The 19,899-nt window shown below is 36.8% G+C and overlaps 1 long non-coding RNA gene across 1 annotated transcript in view; it reads right to left on the bottom strand.

The window, feature by feature from the left end:
* Positions 1 to 19,362, bottom strand: part of LOC146785655 (uncharacterized) — a 55,118-nt gene extending 35,756 nt beyond the window's left edge. Inside the window, exons 1-35 of the long non-coding RNA XR_014970721.1 lie at positions 19,256 to 19,362; positions 18,744 to 18,866; positions 18,232 to 18,354; positions 17,720 to 17,843; positions 17,212 to 17,364; positions 16,704 to 16,822; positions 16,192 to 16,314; positions 15,680 to 15,802; positions 13,640 to 13,763; positions 13,132 to 13,284; positions 12,624 to 12,742; positions 12,116 to 12,234; positions 11,604 to 11,726; positions 11,092 to 11,214; positions 10,580 to 10,703; positions 10,072 to 10,224; positions 9,560 to 9,682; positions 9,048 to 9,170; positions 8,536 to 8,659; positions 8,028 to 8,180; positions 7,520 to 7,638; positions 7,012 to 7,130; positions 6,503 to 6,656; positions 5,995 to 6,113; positions 5,484 to 5,606; positions 4,972 to 5,094; positions 4,460 to 4,583; positions 3,952 to 4,104; positions 3,444 to 3,562; positions 2,936 to 3,054; positions 2,428 to 2,546; positions 1,917 to 2,039; positions 1,405 to 1,527; positions 893 to 1,016; positions 385 to 503 (exon numbers count right to left, since the gene is read on the bottom strand). This is a non-coding gene — a long non-coding RNA (uncharacterized LOC146785655). The remainder of the gene's footprint in view (positions 1 to 384; positions 504 to 892; positions 1,017 to 1,404; positions 1,528 to 1,916; positions 2,040 to 2,427; positions 2,547 to 2,935; positions 3,055 to 3,443; positions 3,563 to 3,951; positions 4,105 to 4,459; positions 4,584 to 4,971; positions 5,095 to 5,483; positions 5,607 to 5,994; positions 6,114 to 6,502; positions 6,657 to 7,011; positions 7,131 to 7,519; positions 7,639 to 8,027; positions 8,181 to 8,535; positions 8,660 to 9,047; positions 9,171 to 9,559; positions 9,683 to 10,071; positions 10,225 to 10,579; positions 10,704 to 11,091; positions 11,215 to 11,603; positions 11,727 to 12,115; positions 12,235 to 12,623; positions 12,743 to 13,131; positions 13,285 to 13,639; positions 13,764 to 15,679; positions 15,803 to 16,191; positions 16,315 to 16,703; positions 16,823 to 17,211; positions 17,365 to 17,719; positions 17,844 to 18,231; positions 18,355 to 18,743; positions 18,867 to 19,255) is intronic.
* Between the last annotated feature and the right edge of the window lie 537 nt (positions 19,363 to 19,899).

The raw sequence follows: 19,899 nt of genomic DNA, 5'->3' as shown, positions 1-19,899 counted from the left end.
GATGGAAAAGTCCACTGTTAGCACATTTTCTATAAGCAATACAAAAAAAATCTTGATTTTTAGAAAGCGTAAACAGATCAATACTATGGAGTCTTTTATTGTGAAAATCAACAGCTCATTAGAAATTCAAATCTCAATTTTAGTTTTTAACCTCACATACTTCTCTGCAACATTGCTAGTTCCAGGATATAAAGCAGGCTTTAGTAGCGTTGGAGGCAGCCAGGCTTTTATGAACTATCATGACCAACACAATGTGATCCATATTACTCTCATCTTGACAGAAATTATGTTCAGGCACAGTCTCCCACTATAAGGTAGTGAGGACATGCTGATGCTGTGAGCGTCTTTTTAATGCATAAAGGAATTATTGTGAGTTTTACTTGCCTTATAAATTGGTAAAATGATCCCGTATGCCGGAAGACTTCCTTTTTTTTTTCTTCAGTCTCGGCAATTCAGAGAAACTAGGTTGTGAAACACTGCCACCTCTGGTCATTCAGTATAATCTGCAGATGGAAAAGTCCACTGTTAGCACATTTTCTATAAGCAATACAAAAAAAATCTTGATTTTTAGAAAGCGTAAACAGATCAATACTATGGAGTCTTTTATTGTGAAAATCAACAGCTCATTAGAAAATCAAATCTCAATTTTAGTTTTTAACCTCACATACTTCTCTGCAACATTGCTAGCTCCAGGATATAAAGCAGGCTTTAGTAGCGTTGGAGGCAGCCAGGCTTTTATGAACTATCATGACCAACACAATGTGATCCATATTACTTTCATCTTGACAGAAATTATGTTCAGGCACAGTCTCCCACTGTAAGGTAGTGAGGACATGCTGATGCTGTGAGCGTCTTTTTAATGCATAAAGGAATTATTGTGAGTTTTACTTGCCTTATAAATTGGTAAAATGATGCCGTATGCCGGAAGACTTCCTTTTTTTTTTTTGTTCTTCAGTCTCGGCAATTCAGAGAAACTCGGTTGTGAAACACTGCCACCTCTGGTCATTCAGTATAATCTGTAGATGGAAAAGTCCACTGTTAGCACATTTTCTATAAGCAATACAAAAAAATCTTGATTTTTAGAAAGGGTAAACAGATCAATACTATGGAGTCTTTTATTGTGAAAATCAACAGCTCATTAGAAAATCAAATCTCAATTTTAGTTTTTAACCTCACATACTTCTCTGCAACATTGCTAGCTCCAGGATATAAAGCAGGCTTTAGCAGCATTGGAGGCAGCCAGGCTTTTATGAGCTATCATGACCAACACAATGTGATCCATATTACTTTCATCTTGACAGAAATTATGTTCAGGCACAGTCTCCCACTGTAAGGTAGTGAGGACATGCTGATGCTGTGAGCGTCTTTTTAATGCATAAAGGAATTATTGTGAGTTTTACTTGCCTTATAAATTGGTAAAATGATGCCGTATGCCGGAAGACTTCCTTTTTTTTTTTGTTCTTCAGTCTCGGCAATTCAGAGAAACTCGGTTGTGAAACACTGCCACCTCTGGTCATTCAGTATAATCTGTAGATGGAAAAGTCCACTGTTAGCACATTTTCTATAAGCAATACAAAAAAAATCTTGATTTTTAGAAAGCGTAAACAGATCAATACTATGGAGTCTTTTATTGTGAAAATCAACAGCTCATTAGAAAATCAAATCTCAATTTTAGTTTTTAACCTCACATACTTCTCTGCAACATTGCTAGTTCCAGGATATAAAGCAGGCTTTAGTAGCGTTGGAGGCAGCCAGACTTTTATGAACTATCATGACCAACACAATGTGATCCATATTACTCTCATCTTGATAGAAATTATGTTCAGGCACAGTCTCCCACTGTAAGGTAGTGAGGACATGCTGATGCTGTGAGCGTCTTTTTAATGCATAAAGGAATTATTGTGAGTTTTACTTGCCTTGCATATTGGTAAAATGATGCCGTATGCCGGAAGACTTCCTTTTTTTTTTTTTTCTTCAGTCTCGGCAATTCAGAGAAACTCGGTTGTGAAACACTGCCACCTCTGGTCATTCAGTATAATCTGTAGATGGAAAAGTCCACTGTTAGCACATTTTCTATAAGCAATACAAAAAAATCTTGATTTTTAGAAAGGGTAAACAGATCAATACTATGGAGTCTTTTATTGTGAAAATCAACAGCTCATTAGAAAATCAAATCTCAATTTTAGTTTTTAACCTCACATACTTCTCTGCAACATTGCTAGTTCCAGGATATAAAGCAGGCTTTAGTAGCGTTGGAGGCAGCCAGGCTTTTATGAACTATCATGACCAACACAATGTGATCCATATTACTCTCATCTTGACAGAAATTATGTTCAGGCACAGTCTCCCACTATAAGGTAGTGAGGACATGCTGATGCTGTGAGCGTCTTTTTAATGCATAAAGGAATTATTGTGAGTTTTACTTGCCTTATAAATTGGTAAAATGATCCCGTATGCCGGAAGACTTCCTTTTTTTTTTCTTCAGTCTCGGCAATTCAGAGAAACTAGGTTGTGAAACACTGCCACCTCTGGTCATTCAGTATAATCTGCAGATGGAAAAGTCCACTGTTAGCACATTTTCTATAAGCAATACAAAAAAAATCTTGATGATTAGAAAGCGTAAACAGATCAATACTATGGAGTCTTTTATTGTGAAAATCAACAGCTCATTAGAAATTCAAATCTCAATTTTAGTTTTTAACCTCACATACTTCTCTGCAACATTGCTAGTTCCAGGATATAAAGCAGGCTTTAGTAGCGTTGGAGGCAGCCAGGCTTTTATGAACTATCATGACCAACACAATGTGATCCATATTACTCTCATCTTGACAGAAATTATGTTCAGGCACAGTCTCCCACTATAAGGTAGTGAGGACATGCTGATGCTGTGAGCGTCTTTTTAATGCATAAAGGAATTATTGTGAGTTTTACTTGCCTTATAAATTGGTAAAATGATCCCGTATGCCGGAAGACTTCCTTTTTTTTTTCTTCAGTCTCGGCAATTCAGAGAAACTAGGTTGTGAAACACTGCCACCTCTGGTCATTCAGTATAATCTGCAGATGGAAAAGTCCACTGTTAGCACATTTTCTATAAGCAATACAAAAAAAATCTTGATTTTTAGAAAGCGTAAACAGATCAATACTATGGAGTCTTTTATTGTGAAAATCAACAGCTCATTAGAAAATCAAATCTCAATTTTAGTTTTTAACCTCACATACTTCTCTGCAACATTGCTAGCTCCAGGATATAAAGCAGGCTTTAGTAGCATTGGAGGCAGCCAGGCTTTTATGAGCTATCATGACCAACACAATGTGATCCATATTACTTTCATCTTGACAGAAATTATGTTCAGGCTCAGTCTCCCACTGTAAGGTAGTGAGGACATGCTGATGCTGTGAGCGTCTTTTTAATGCATAAAGGAATTATTGTGAGTTTTACTTGCCTTATAAATTGGTAAAATGATCCCGTATGCCGGAAGACTTCCTTTTTTTTTTCTTCAGTCTCGGCAATTCAGAGAAACTAGGTTGTGAAACACTGCCACCTCTGGTCATTCAGTATAATCTGCAGATGGAAAAGTCCACTGTTAGCACATTTTCTATAAGCAATACAAAAAAAATCTTGATGATTAGAAAGCGTAAACAGATCAATACTATGGAGTCTTTTATTGTGAAAATCAACAGCTCATTAGAAATTCAAATCTCAATTTTAGTTTTTAACCTCACATACTTCTCTGCAACATTGCTAGTTCCAGGATATAAAGCAGGCTTTAGTAGCGTTGGAGGCAGCCAGGCTTTTATGAACTATCATGACCAACACAATGTGATCCATATTACTCTCATCTTGACAGAAATTATGTTCAGGCACAGTCTCCCACTATAAGGTAGTGAGGACATGCTGATGCTGTGAGCGTCTTTTTAATGCATAAAGGAATTATTGTGAGTTTTACTTGCCTTATAAATTGGTAAAATGATCCCGTATGCCGGAAGACTTCCTTTTTTTTTTCTTCAGTCTCGGCAATTCAGAGAAACTCGGTTGTGAAACACTGCCACCTCTGGTCATTCAGTATAATTTGCAGATGGAAAAGTCCACTGTTAGCACATTTTCTATAAGCAATACAAAAAAAATCTTGATTTTTAGAAAGCGTAAACAGATCAATACTATGGAGTCTTTTATTGTGAAAATCAACAGCTCATTAGAAAATCAAATCTCAATTTTAGTTTTTAACCTCACATACTTCTCTGCAACATTGCTAGCTCCAGGATATAAAGCAGGCTTTAGTAGCGTTGGAGGCAGCCAGGCTTTTATGAACTATCATGACCAACACAATGTGATCCATATTACTTTCATCTTGACAGAAATTATGTTCAGGCACAGTCTCCCACTGTAAGGTAGTGAGGACATGCTGATGCTGTGAGCGTCTTTTTAATGCATAAAGGAATTATTGTGAGTTTTACTTGCCTTATAAATTGGTAAAATGATGCCGTATGCCGGAAGACTTCCTTTTTTTTTTTTGTTCTTCAGTCTCGGCAATTCAGAGAAACTCGGTTGTGAAACACTGCCACCTCTGGTCATTCAGTATAATCTGCAGATGGAAAAGTCCACTGTTAGCACATTTTCTATAAGCAATACAAAAAAATCTTGATTTTTAGAAAGCGTAAACAGATCAATACTATGGAGTCTTTTATTGTGAAAATCAACAGCTCATTAGAAATTCAAATCTCAATTTTAGTTTTTAACCTCACATACTTCTCTGCAACATTGCTAGTTCCAGGATATAAAGCAGGCTTTAGCAGCATTGGAGGCAGCCAGGCTTTTATGAGCTATCATGACCAACACAATGTGATCCATATTACTTTCATCTTGACAGAAATTATGTTCAGGCACAGTCTCCCACTGTAAGGTAGTGAGGACATGCTGATGCTGTGAGCGTCTTTTTAATGCATAAAGGAATTATTGTGAGTTTTACTTGCCTTATAAATTGGTAAAATGATGCCGTATGCCGGAAGACTTCCTTTTTTTTTTTGTTCTTCAGTCTCGGCAATTCAGAGAAACTCGGTTGTGAAACACTGCCACCTCTGGTCATTCAGTATAATCTGTAGATGGAAAAGTCCACTGTTAGCACATTTTCTATAAGCAATACAAAAAAAATCTTGATTTTTAGAAAGCGTAAACAGATCAATACTATGGAGTCTTTTATTGTGAAAATCAACAGCTCATTAGAAAATCAAATCTCAATTTTAGTTTTTAACCTCACATACTTCTCTGCAACATTGCTAGTTCCAGGATATAAAGCAGGCTTTAGTAGCGTTGGAGGCAGCCAGACTTTTATGAACTATCATGACCAACACAATGTGATCCATATTACTCTCATCTTGATAGAAATTATGTTCAGGCACAGTCTCCCACTGTAAGGTAGTGAGGACATGCTGATGCTGTGAGCGTCTTTTTAATGCATAAAGGAATTATTGTGAGTTTTACTTGCCTTGCATATTGGTAAAATGATGCCGTATGCCGGAAGACTTCCTTTTTTTTTTTTTTCTTCAGTCTCGGCAATTCAGAGAAACTCGGTTGTGAAACACTGCCACCTCTGGTCATTCAGTATAATCTGTAGATGGAAAAGTCCACTGTTAGCACATTTTCTATAAGCAATACAAAAAAATCTTGATTTTTAGAAAGGGTAAACAGATCAATACTATGGAGTCTTTTATTGTGAAAATCAACAGCTCATTAGAAAATCAAATCTCAATTTTAGTTTTTAACCTCACATACTTCTCTGCAACATTGCTAGTTCCAGGATATAAAGCAGGCTTTAGTAGCGTTGGAGGCAGCCAGGCTTTTATGAACTATCATGACCAACACAATGTGATCCATATTACTCTCATCTTGACAGAAATTATGTTCAGGCACAGTCTCCCACTATAAGGTAGTGAGGACATGCTGATGCTGTGAGCGTCTTTTTAATGCATAAAGGAATTATTGTGAGTTTTACTTGCCTTATAAATTGGTAAAATGATCCCGTATGCCGGAAGACTTCCTTTTTTTTTTCTTCAGTCTCGGCAATTCAGAGAAACTAGGTTGTGAAACACTGCCACCTCTGGTCATTCAGTATAATCTGCAGATGGAAAAGTCCACTGTTAGCACATTTTCTATAAGCAATACAAAAAAAATCTTGATGATTAGAAAGCGTAAACAGATCAATACTATGGAGTCTTTTATTGTGAAAATCAACAGCTCATTAGAAATTCAAATCTCAATTTTAGTTTTTAACCTCACATACTTCTCTGCAACATTGCTAGTTCCAGGATATAAAGCAGGCTTTAGTAGCGTTGGAGGCAGCCAGACTTTTATGAACTATCATGACCAACACAATGTGATCCATATTACTCTCATCTTGACAGAAATTATGTTCAGGCACAGTCTCCCACTGTAAGGTAGTGAGGACATGCTGATGCTGTGAGCGTCTTTTTAATGCATAAAGGAATTATTGTGAGTTTTACTTGCCTTGCATATTGGTAAAATGATGCCGTATGCCGGAAGACTTCCTTTTTTTTTTTCTTCAGTCTCGTCAATTCAGAGAAACTCGGTTGTGAAACACTGCCACCTCTGGTCATTCAGTATAATTTGCAGATGGAAAAGTCCACTGTTAGCACATTTTCTATAAGCAATACAAAAAAAATCTTGATTTTTAGAAAGCGTAAACAGATCAATACTATGGAGTCTTTTATTGTGAAAATCAACAGCTCATTAGAAATTCAAATCTCAATTTTAGTTTTTAACCTCACATACTTCTCTGCAACATTGCTAGTTCCAGGATATAAAGCAGGCTTTAGTAGCGTTGGAGGCAGCCAGGCTTTTATGAACTATCATGACCAACACAATGTGATCCATATTACTCTCATCTTGACAGAAATTATGTTCAGGCACAGTCTCCCACTATAAGGTAGTGAGGACATGCTGATGCTGTGAGCGTCTTTTTAATGCATAAAGGAATTATTGTGAGTTTTACTTGCCTTATAAATTGGTAAAATGATCCCGTATGCCGGAAGACTTCCTTTTTTTTTTCTTCAGTCTCGGCAATTCAGAGAAACTAGGTTGTGAAACACTGCCACCTCTGGTCATTCAGTATAATCTGCAGATGGAAAAGTCCACTGTTAGCACATTTTCTATAAGCAATACAAAAAAAATCTTGATTTTTAGAAAGCGTAAACAGATCAATACTATGGAGTCTTTTATTGTGAAAATCAACAGCTCATTAGAAAATCAAATCTCAATTTTAGTTTTTAACCTCACATACTTCTCTGCAACATTGCTAGCTCCAGGATATAAAGCAGGCTTTAGTAGCATTGGAGGCAGCCAGGCTTTTATGAGCTATCATGACCAACACAATGTGATCCATATTACTTTCATCTTGACAGAAATTATGTTCAGGCTCAGTCTCCCACTGTAAGGTAGTGAGGACATGCTGATGCTGTGAGCGTCTTTTTAATGCATAAAGGAATTATTGTGAGTTTTACTTGCCTTATAAATTGGTAAAATGATCCCGTATGCCGGAAGACTTCCTTTTTTTTTTCTTCAGTCTCGGCAATTCAGAGAAACTAGGTTGTGAAACACTGCCACCTCTGGTCATTCAGTATAATCTGCAGATGGAAAAGTCCACTGTTAGCACATTTTCTATAAGCAATACAAAAAAAATCTTGATGATTAGAAAGCGTAAACAGATCAATACTATGGAGTCTTTTATTGTGAAAATCAACAGCTCATTAGAAATTCAAATCTCAATTTTAGTTTTTAACCTCACATACTTCTCTGCAACATTGCTAGTTCCAGGATATAAAGCAGGCTTTAGTAGCGTTGGAGGCAGCCAGGCTTTTATGAACTATCATGACCAACACAATGTGATCCATATTACTCTCATCTTGACAGAAATTATGTTCAGGCACAGTCTCCCACTATAAGGTAGTGAGGACATGCTGATGCTGTGAGCGTCTTTTTAATGCATAAAGGAATTATTGTGAGTTTTACTTGCCTTATAAATTGGTAAAATGATCCCGTATGCCGGAAGACTTCCTTTTTTTTTTCTTCAGTCTCGGCAATTCAGAGAAACTCGGTTGTGAAACACTGCCACCTCTGGTCATTCAGTATAATTTGCAGATGGAAAAGTCCACTGTTAGCACATTTTCTATAAGCAATACAAAAAAAATCTTGATTTTTAGAAAGCGTAAACAGATCAATACTATGGAGTCTTTTATTGTGAAAATCAACAGCTCATTAGAAAATCAAATCTCAATTTTAGTTTTTAACCTCACATACTTCTCTGCAACATTGCTAGCTCCAGGATATAAAGCAGGCTTTAGTAGCGTTGGAGGCAGCCAGGCTTTTATGAACTATCATGACCAACACAATGTGATCCATATTACTTTCATCTTGACAGAAATTATGTTCAGGCACAGTCTCCCACTGTAAGGTAGTGAGGACATGCTGATGCTGTGAGCGTCTTTTTAATGCATAAAGGAATTATTGTGAGTTTTACTTGCCTTATAAATTGGTAAAATGATGCCGTATGCCGGAAGACTTCCTTTTTTTTTTTTGTTCTTCAGTCTCGGCAATTCAGAGAAACTCGGTTGTGAAACACTGCCACCTCTGGTCATTCAGTATAATCTGTAGATGGAAAAGTCCACTGTTAGCACATTTTCTATAAGCAATACAAAAAAATCTTGATTTTTAGAAAGGGTAAACAGATCAATACTATGGAGTCTTTTATTGTGAAAATCAACAGCTCATTAGAAAATCAAATCTCAATTTTAGTTTTTAACCTCACATACTTCTCTGCAACATTGCTAGCTCCAGGATATAAAGCAGGCTTTAGCAGCATTGGAGGCAGCCAGGCTTTTATGAGCTATCATGACCAACACAATGTGATCCATATTACTTTCATCTTGACAGAAATTATGTTCAGGCACAGTCTCCCACTGTAAGGTAGTGAGGACATGCTGATGCTGTGAGCGTCTTTTTAATGCATAAAGGAATTATTGTGAGTTTTACTTGCCTTATAAATTGGTAAAATGATGCCGTATGCCGGAAGACTTCCTTTTTTTTTTTGTTCTTCAGTCTCGGCAATTCAGAGAAACTCGGTTGTGAAACACTGCCACCTCTGGTCATTCAGTATAATCTGTAGATGGAAAAGTCCACTGTTAGCACATTTTCTATAAGCAATACAAAAAAAATCTTGATTTTTAGAAAGCGTAAACAGATCAATACTATGGAGTCTTTTATTGTGAAAATCAACAGCTCATTAGAAAATCAAATCTCAATTTTAGTTTTTAACCTCACATACTTCTCTGCAACATTGCTAGTTCCAGGATATAAAGCAGGCTTTAGTAGCGTTGGAGGCAGCCAGACTTTTATGAACTATCATGACCAACACAATGTGATCCATATTACTCTCATCTTGATAGAAATTATGTTCAGGCACAGTCTCCCACTGTAAGGTAGTGAGGACATGCTGATGCTGTGAGCGTCTTTTTAATGCATAAAGGAATTATTGTGAGTTTTACTTGCCTTGCATATTGGTAAAATGATGCCGTATGCCGGAAGACTTCCTTTTTTTTTTTTTTCTTCAGTCTCGGCAATTCAGAGAAACTCGGTTGTGAAACACTGCCACCTCTGGTCATTCAGTATAATCTGTAGATGGAAAAGTCCACTGTTAGCACATTTTCTATAAGCAATACAAAAAAAATCTTGATGATTAGAAAGCGTAAACAGATCAATACTATGGAGTCTTTTATTGTGAAAATCAACAGCTCATTAGAAATTCAAATCTCAATTTTAGTTTTTAACCTCACATACTTCTCTGCAACATTGCTAGTTCCAGGATATAAAGCAGGCTTTAGTAGCGTTGGAGGCAGCCAGGCTTTTATGAACTATCATGACCAACACAATGTGATCCATATTACTCTCATCTTGACAGAAATTATGTTCAGGCACAGTCTCCCACTATAAGGTAGTGAGGACATGCTGATGCTGTGAGCGTCTTTTTAATGCATAAAGGAATTATTGTGAGTTTTACTTGCCTTATAAATTGGTAAAATGATCCCGTATGCCGGAAGACTTCCTTTTTTTTTTCTTCAGTCTCGGCAATTCAGAGAAACTCGGTTGTGAAACACTGCCACCTCTGGTCATTCAGTATAATTTGCAGATGGAAAAGTCCACTGTTAGCACATTTTCTATAAGCAATACAAAAAAAATCTTGATTTTTAGAAAGCGTAAACAGATCAATACTATGGAGTCTTTTATTGTGAAAATCAACAGCTCATTAGAAAATCAAATCTCAATTTTAGTTTTTAACCTCACATACTTCTCTGCAACATTGCTAGCTCCAGGATATAAAGCAGGCTTTAGTAGCGTTGGAGGCAGCCAGGCTTTTATGAACTATCATGACCAACACAATGTGATCCATATTACTTTCATCTTGACAGAAATTATGTTCAGGCACAGTCTCCCACTGTAAGGTAGTGAGGACATGCTGATGCTGTGAGCGTCTTTTTAATGCATAAAGGAATTATTGTGAGTTTTACTTGCCTTATAAATTGGTAAAATGATGCCGTATGCCGGAAGACTTCCTTTTTTTTTTTTGTTCTTCAGTCTCGGCAATTCAGAGAAACTCGGTTGTGAAACACTGCCACCTCTGGTCATTCAGTATAATCTGTAGATGGAAAAGTCCACTGTTAGCACATTTTCTATAAGCAATACAAAAAAATCTTGATTTTTAGAAAGGGTAAACAGATCAATACTATGGAGTCTTTTATTGTGAAAATCAACAGCTCATTAGAAAATCAAATCTCAATTTTAGTTTTTAACCTCACATACTTCTCTGCAACATTGCTAGCTCCAGGATATAAAGCAGGCTTTAGCAGCATTGGAGGCAGCCAGGCTTTTATGAGCTATCATGACCAACACAATGTGATCCATATTACTTTCATCTTGACAGAAATTATGTTCAGGCACAGTCTCCCACTGTAAGGTAGTGAGGACATGCTGATGCTGTGAGCGTCTTTTTAATGCATAAAGGAATTATTGTGAGTTTTACTTGCCTTATAAATTGGTAAAATGATGCCGTATGCCGGAAGACTTCCTTTTTTTTTTTGTTCTTCAGTCTCGGCAATTCAGAGAAACTCGGTTGTGAAACACTGCCACCTCTGGTCATTCAGTATAATCTGTAGATGGAAAAGTCCACTGTTAGCACATTTTCTATAAGCAATACAAAAAAAATCTTGATTTTTAGAAAGCGTAAACAGATCAATACTATGGAGTCTTTTATTGTGAAAATCAACAGCTCATTAGAAAATCAAATCTCAATTTTAGTTTTTAACCTCACATACTTCTCTGCAACATTGCTAGTTCCAGGATATAAAGCAGGCTTTAGTAGCGTTGGAGGCAGCCAGACTTTTATGAACTATCATGACCAACACAATGTGATCCATATTACTCTCATCTTGATAGAAATTATGTTCAGGCACAGTCTCCCACTGTAAGGTAGTGAGGACATGCTGATGCTGTGAGCGTCTTTTTAATGCATAAAGGAATTATTGTGAGTTTTACTTGCCTTGCATATTGGTAAAATGATGCCGTATGCCGGAAGACTTCCTTTTTTTTTTTTTTCTTCAGTCTCGGCAATTCAGAGAAACTCGGTTGTGAAACACTGCCACCTCTGGTCATTCAGTATAATCTGTAGATGGAAAAGTCCACTGTTAGCACATTTTCTATAAGCAATACAAAAAAAATCTTGATTTTTAGAAAGCGTAAACAGATCAATACTATGGAGTCTTTTATTGTGAAAATCAACAGCTCATTAGAAAATCAAATCTCAATTTTAGTTTTTAACCTCACATACTTCTCTGCAACATTGCTAGCTCCAGGATATAAAGCAGGCTTTAGTAGCATTGGAGGCAGCCAGGCTTTTATGAGCTATCATGACCAACACAATGTGATCCATATTACTTTCATCTTGACAGAAATTATGTTCAGGCTCAGTCTCCCACTGTAAGGTAGTGAGGACATGCTGATGCTGTGAGCGTCTTTTTAATGCATAAAGGAATTATTGTGAGTTTTACTTGCCTTATAAATTGGTAAAATGATCCCGTATGCCGGAAGACTTCCTTTTTTTTTTCTTCAGTCTCGGCAATTCAGAGAAACTAGGTTGTGAAACACTGCCACCTCTGGTCATTCAGTATAATCTGCAGATGGAAAAGTCCACTGTTAGCACATTTTCTATAAGCAATACAAAAAAAATCTTGATTTTTAGAAAGCGTAAACAGATCAATACTATGGAGTCTTTTATTGTGAAAATCAACAGCTCATTAGAAAATCAAATCTCAATTTTAGTTTTTAACCTCACATACTTCTCTGCAACATTGCTAGCTCCAGGATATAAAGCAGGCTTTAGTAGCATTGGAGGCAGCCAGGCTTTTATGAGCTATCATGACCAACACAATGTGATCCATATTACTTTCATCTTGACAGAAATTATGTTCAGGCTCAGTCTCCCACTGTAAGGTAGTGAGGACATGCTGATGCTGTGAGCGTCTTTTTAATGCATAAAGGAATTATTGTGAGTTTTACTTGCCTTATAAATTGGTAAAATGATCCCGTATGCCGGAAGACTTCCTTTTTTTTTTCTTCAGTCTCGGCAATTCAGAGAAACTAGGTTGTGAAACACTGCCACCTCTGGTCATTCAGTATAATCTGCAGATGGAAAAGTCCACTGTTAGCACATTTTCTATAAGCAATACAAAAAAAATCTTGATGATTAGAAAGCGTAAACAGATCAATACTATGGAGTCTTTTATTGTGAAAATCAACAGCTCATTAGAAATTCAAATCTCAATTTTAGTTTTTAACCTCACATACTTCTCTGCAACATTGCTAGTTCCAGGATATAAAGCAGGCTTTAGTAGCGTTGGAGGCAGCCAGGCTTTTATGAACTATCATGACCAACACAATGTGATCCATATTACTCTCATCTTGACAGAAATTATGTTCAGGCACAGTCTCCCACTATAAGGTAGTGAGGACATGCTGATGCTGTGAGCGTCTTTTTAATGCATAAAGGAATTATTGTGAGTTTTACTTGCCTTATAAATTGGTAAAATGATCCCGTATGCCGGAAGACTTCCTTTTTTTTTTCTTCAGTCTCGGCAATTCAGAGAAACTCGGTTGTGAAACACTGCCACCTCTGGTCATTCAGTATAATTTGCAGATGGAAAAGTCCACTGTTAGCACATTTTCTATAAGCAATACAAAAAAAATCTTGATTTTTAGAAAGCGTAAACAGATCAATACTATGGAGTCTTTTATTGTGAAAATCAACAGCTCATTAGAAAATCAAATCTCAATTTTAGTTTTTAACCTCACATACTTCTCTGCAACATTGCTAGCTCCAGGATATAAAGCAGGCTTTAGTAGCGTTGGAGGCAGCCAGGCTTTTATGAACTATCATGACCAACACAATGTGATCCATATTACTTTCATCTTGACAGAAATTATGTTCAGGCACAGTCTCCCACTGTAAGGTAGTGAGGACATGCTGATGCTGTGAGCGTCTTTTTAATGCATAAAGGAATTATTGTGAGTTTTACTTGCCTTATAAATTGGTAAAATGATGCCGTATGCCGGAAGACTTCCTTTTTTTTTTTTGTTCTTCAGTCTCGGCAATTCAGAGAAACTCGGTTGTGAAACACTGCCACCTCTGGTCATTCAGTATAATCTGTAGATGGAAAAGTCCACTGTTAGCACATTTTCTATAAGCAATACAAAAAAATCTTGATTTTTAGAAAGGGTAAACAGATCAATACTATGGAGTCTTTTATTGTGAAAATCAACAGCTCATTAGAAAATCAAATCTCAATTTTAGTTTTTAACCTCACATACTTCTCTGCAACATTGCTAGCTCCAGGATATAAAGCAGGCTTTAGTAGCATTGGAGGCAGCCAGGCTTTTATGAGCTATCATGACCAACACAATGTGATCCATATTACTTTCATCTTGACAGAAATTATGTTCAGGCTCAGTCTCCCACTGTAAGGTAGTGAGGACATGCTGATGCTGTGAGCGTCTTTTTAATGCATAAAGGAATTATTGTGAGTTTTACTTGCCTTATAAATTGGTAAAATGATCCCGTATGCCGGAAGACTTCCTTTTTTTTTTCTTCAGTCTCGGCAATTCAGAGAAACTAGGTTGTGAAACACTGCCACCTCTGGTCATTCAGTATAATCTGCAGATGGAAAAGTCCACTGTTAGCACATTTTCTATAAGCAATACAAAAAAAATCTTGATGATTAGAAAGCGTAAACAGATCAATACTATGGAGTCTTTTATTGTGAAAATCAACAGCTCATTAGAAATTCAAATCTCAATTTTAGTTTTTAACCTCACATACTTCTCTGCAACATTGCTAGTTCCAGGATATAAAGCAGGCTTTAGTAGCGTTGGAGGCAGCCAGGCTTTTATGAACTATCATGACCAACACAATGTGATCCATATTACTCTCATCTTGACAGAAATTATGTTCAGGCACAGTCTCCCACTATAAGGTAGTGAGGACATGCTGATGCTGTGAGCGTCTTTTTAATGCATAAAGGAATTATTGTGAGTTTTACTTGCCTTATAAATTGGTAAAATGATCCCGTATGCCGGAAGACTTCCTTTTTTTTTTCTTCAGTCTCGGCAATTCAGAGAAACTCGGTTGTGAAACACTGCCACCTCTGGTCATTCAGTATAATTTGCAGATGGAAAAGTCCACTGTTAGCACATTTTCTATAAGCAATACAAAAAAAATCTTGATTTTTAGAAAGCGTAAACAGATCAATACTATGGAGTCTTTTATTGTGAAAATCAACAGCTCATTAGAAAATCAAATCTCAATTTTAGTTTTTAACCTCACATACTTCTCTGCAACATTGCTAGCTCCAGGATATAAAGCAGGCTTTAGTAGCGTTGGAGGCAGCCAGGCTTTTATGAACTATCATGACCAACACAATGTGATCCATATTACTTTCATCTTGACAGAAATTATGTTCAGGCACAGTCTCCCACTGTAAGGTAGTGAGGACATGCTGATGCTGTGAGCGTCTTTTTAATGCATAAAGGAATTATTGTGAGTTTTACTTGCCTTATAAATTGGTAAAATGATGCCGTATGCCGGAAGACTTCCTTTTTTTTTTTTGTTCTTCAGTCTCGGCAATTCAGAGAAACTCGGTTGTGAAACACTGCCACCTCTGGTCATTCAGTATAATCTGTAGATGGAAAAGTCCACTGTTAGCACATTTTCTATAAGCAATACAAAAAAATCTTGATTTTTAGAAAGGGTAAACAGATCAATACTATGGAGTCTTTTATTGTGAAAATCAACAGCTCATTAGAAAATCAAATCTCAATTTTAGTTTTTAACCTCACATACTTCTCTGCAACATTGCTAGCTCCAGGATATAAAGCAGGCTTTAGCAGCATTGGAGGCAGCCAGGCTTTTATGAGCTATCATGACCAACACAATGTGATCCATATTACTTTCATCTTGACAGAAATTATGTTCAGGCACAGTCTCCCACTGTAAGGTAGTGAGGACATGCTGATGCTGTGAGCGTCTTTTTAATGCATAAAGGAATTATTGTGAGTTTTACTTGCCTTATAAATTGGTAAAATGATGCCGTATGCCGGAAGACTTCCTTTTTTTTTTTGTTCTTCAGTCTCGGCAATTCAGAGAAACTCGGTTGTGAAACACTGCCACCTCTGGTCATTCAGTATAATCTGTAGATGGAAAAGTCCACTGTTAGCACATTTTCTATAAGCAATACAAAAAAAATCTTGATTTTTAGAAAGCGTAAACAGATCAATACTATGGAGTCTTTTATTGTGAAAATCAACAGCTCATTAGAAAATCAAATCTCAATTTTAGTTTTTAACCTCACATACTTCTCTGCAACATTGCTAGTTCCAGGATATAAAGCAGGCTTTAGTAGCGTTGGAGGCAGCCAGACTTTTATGAACTATCATGACCAACACAATGTGATCCATATTACTCTCATCTTGATAGAAATTATGTTCAGGCACAGTCTCCCACTGTAAGGTAGTGAGGACATGCTGATGCTGTGAGCGTCTTTTTAATGCATAAAGGAATTATTGTGAGTTTTACTTGCCTTGCATATTGGTAAAATGATGCCGTATGCCGGAAGACTTCCTTTTTTTTTTTTTTCTTCAGTCTCGGCAATTCAGAGAAACTCGGTTGTGAAACACTGCCACCTCTGGTCATTCAGTATAATCTGTAGATGGAAAAGTCCACTGTTAGCACATTTTCTATAAGCAATACAAAAAAAATCTTGATTTTTAGAAAGCGTAAACAGATCAATACTATGGAGTCTTTTATTGTGAAAATCAACAGCTCATTAGAAAATCAAATCTCAATTTTAGTTTTTAACCTCACATACTTCTCTGCAACATTGCTAGCTCCAGGATATAAAGCAGGCTTTAGTAGCATTGGAGGCAGCCAGGCTTTTATGAGCTATCATGACCAACACAATGTGATCCATATTACTTTCATCTTGACAGAAATTATGTTCAGGCTCAGTCTCCCACTGTAAGGTAGTGAGGACATGCTGATGCTGTGAGCGTCTTTTTAATGCATAAAGGAATTATTGTGAGTTTTACTTGCCTTATAAATTGGTAAAATGATCCCGTATGCCGGAAGACTTCCTTTTTTTTTTCTTCAGTCTCGGCAATTCAGAGAAACTAGGTTGTGAAACACTGCCACCTCTGGTCATTCAGTATAATCTGCAGATGGAAAAGTCCACTGTTAGCACATTTTCTATAAGCAATACAAAAAAAATCTTGATGATTAGAAAGCGTAAACAGATCAATACTATGGAGTCTTTTATTGTGAAAATCAACAGCTCATTAGAAATTCAAATCTCAATTTTAGTTTTTAACCTCACATACTTCTCTGCAACATTGCTAGTTCCAGGATATAAAGCAGGCTTTAGTAGCGTTGGAGGCAGCCAGGCTTTTATGAACTATCATGACCAACACAATGTGATCCATATTACTCTCATCTTGACAGAAATTATGTTCAGGCACAGTCTCCCACTATAAGGTAGTGAGGACATGCTGATGCTGTGAGCGTCTTTTTAATGCATAAAGGAATTATTGTGAGTTTTACTTGCCTTATAAATTGGTAAAATGATCCCGTATGCCGGAAGACTTCCTTTTTTTTTTCTTCAGTCTCGGCAATTCAGAGAAACTCGGTTGTGAAACACTGCCACCTCTGGTCATTCAGTATAATTTGCAGATGGAAAAGTCCACTGTTAGCACATTTTCTATAAGCAATACAAAAAAAATCTTGATTTTTAGAAAGCGTAAACAGATCAATACTATGGAGTCTTTTATTGTGAAAATCAACAGCTCATTAGAAAATCAAATCTCAATTTTAGTTTTTAACCTCACATACTTCTCTGCAACATTGCTAGCTCCAGGATATAAAGCAGGCTTTAGTAGCGTTGGAGGCAGCCAGGCTTTTATGAACTATCATGACCAACACAATGTGATCCATATTACTTTCATCTTGACAGAAATTATGTTCAGGCACAGTCTCCCACTGTAAGGTAGTGAGGACATGCTGATGCTGTGAGCGTCTTTTTAATGCATAAAGGAATTATTGTGAGTTTTACTTGCCTTATAAATTGGTAAAATGATGCCGTATGCCGGAAGACTTCCTTTTTTTTTTTTGTTCTTCAGTCTCGGCAATTCAGAGAAACTCGGTTGTGAAACACTGCCACCTCTGGTCATTCAGTATAATCTGTAGATGGAAAAGTCCACTGTTAGCACATTTTCTATAAGCAATACAAAAAAATCTTGATTTTTAGAAAGGGTAAACAGATCAATACTATGGAGTCTTTTATTGTGAAAATCAACAGCTCATTAGAAAATCAAATCTCAATTTTAGTTTTTAACCTCACATACTTCTCTGCAACATTGCTAGCTCCAGGATATAAAGCAGGCTTTAGCAGCATTGGAGGCAGCCAGGCTTTTATGAGCTATCATGACCAACACAATGTGATCCATATTACTTTCATCTTGACAGAAATTATGTTCAGGCACAGTCTCCCACTGTAAGGTAGTGAGGACATGCTGATGCTGTGAGCGTCTTTTTAATGCATAAAGGAATTATTGTGAGTTTTACTTGCCTTATAAATTGGTAAAATGATGCCGTATGCCGGAAGACTTCCTTTTTTTTTTTGTTCTTCAGTCTCGGCAATTCAGAGAAACTCGGTTGTGAAACACTGCCACCTCTGGTCATTCAGTATAATCTGTAGATGGAAAAGTCCACTGTTAGCACATTTTCTATAAGCAATACAAAAAAAATCTTGATTTTTAGAAAGCGTAAACAGATCAATACTATGGAGTCTTTTATTGTGAAAATCAACAGCTCATTAGAAAATCAAATCTCAATTTTAGTTTTTAACCTCACATACTTCTCTGCAACATTGCTAGTTCCAGGATATAAAGCAGGCTTTAGTAGCGTTGGAGGCAGCCAGACTTTTATGAACTATCATGACCAACACAATGTGATCCATATTACTCTCATCTTGATAGAAATTATGTTCAGGCACAGTCTCCCACTGTAAGGTAGTGAGGACATGCTGATGCTGTGAGCGTCTTTTTAATGCATAAAGGAATTATTGTGAGTTTTACTTGCCTTGCATATTGGTAAAATGATGCCGTATGCCGGAAGACTTCCTTTTTTTTTTTTTTCTTCAGTCTCGGCAATTCAGAGAAACTCGGTTGTGAAACACTGCCACCTCTGGTCATTCAGTATAATCTGTAGATGGAAAAGTCCACTGTTAGCACATTTTCTATAAGCAATACAAAAAAAATCTTGATGATTAGAAAGCGTAAACAGATCAATACTATGGAGTCTTTTATTGTGAAAATCAACAGCTCATTAGAAATTCAAATCTCAATTTTAGTTTTTAACCTCACATACTTCTCTGCAACATTGCTAGTTCCAGGATATAAAGCAGGCTTTAGTAGCGTTGGAGGCAGCCAGGCTTTTATGAACTATCATGACCAACACAATGTGATCCATATTACTCTCATCTTGACAGAAATTATGTTCAGGCACAGTCTCCCACTATAAGGTAGTGAGGACATGCTGATGCTGTGAGCGTCTTTTTAATGCATAAAGGAATTATTGTGAGTTTTACTTGCCTTATAAATTGGTAAAATGATCCCGTATGCCGGAAGACTTCCTTTTTTTTTTCTTCAGTCTCGGCAATTCAGAGAAACTCGGTTGTGAAACACTGCCACCTCTGGTCATTCAGTATAATTTGCAGATGGAAAAGTCCACTGTTAGCACATTTTCTATAAGCAATACAAAAAAAATCTTGATTTTTAGAAAGCGTAAACAGATCAATACTATGGAGTCTTTTATTGTGAAAATCAACAGCTCATTAGAAAATCAAATCTCAATTTTAGTTTTTAACCTCACATACTTCTCTGCAACATTGCTAGCTCCAGGATATAAAGCAGGCTTTAGTAGCGTTGGAGGCAGCCAGGCTTTTATGAACTATCATGACCAACACAATGTGATCCATATTACTTTCATCTTGACAGAAATTATGTTCAGGCACAGTCTCCCACTGTAAGGTAGTGAGGACATGCTGATGCTGTGAGCGTCTTTTTAATGCATAAAGGAATTATTGTGAGTTTTACTTGCCTTATAAATTGGTAAAATGATGCCGTATGCCGGAAGACTTCCTTTTTTTTTTTTGTTCTTCAGTCTCGGCAATTCAGAGAAACTCGGTTGTGAAACACTGCCACCTCTGGTCATTCAGTATAATCTGTAGATGGAA

Source organism: Triturus cristatus, chromosome 11 (assembly GCF_964204655.1).
Source record: "Triturus cristatus chromosome 11, aTriCri1.1, whole genome shotgun sequence".
Lineage (NCBI taxonomy): Eukaryota > Metazoa > Chordata > Amphibia > Caudata > Salamandridae > Triturus > Triturus cristatus.
The sequence above is the reverse complement of the archived record's forward strand: the minus strand, read 5'-3'. Positions and strand labels throughout refer to the sequence as shown.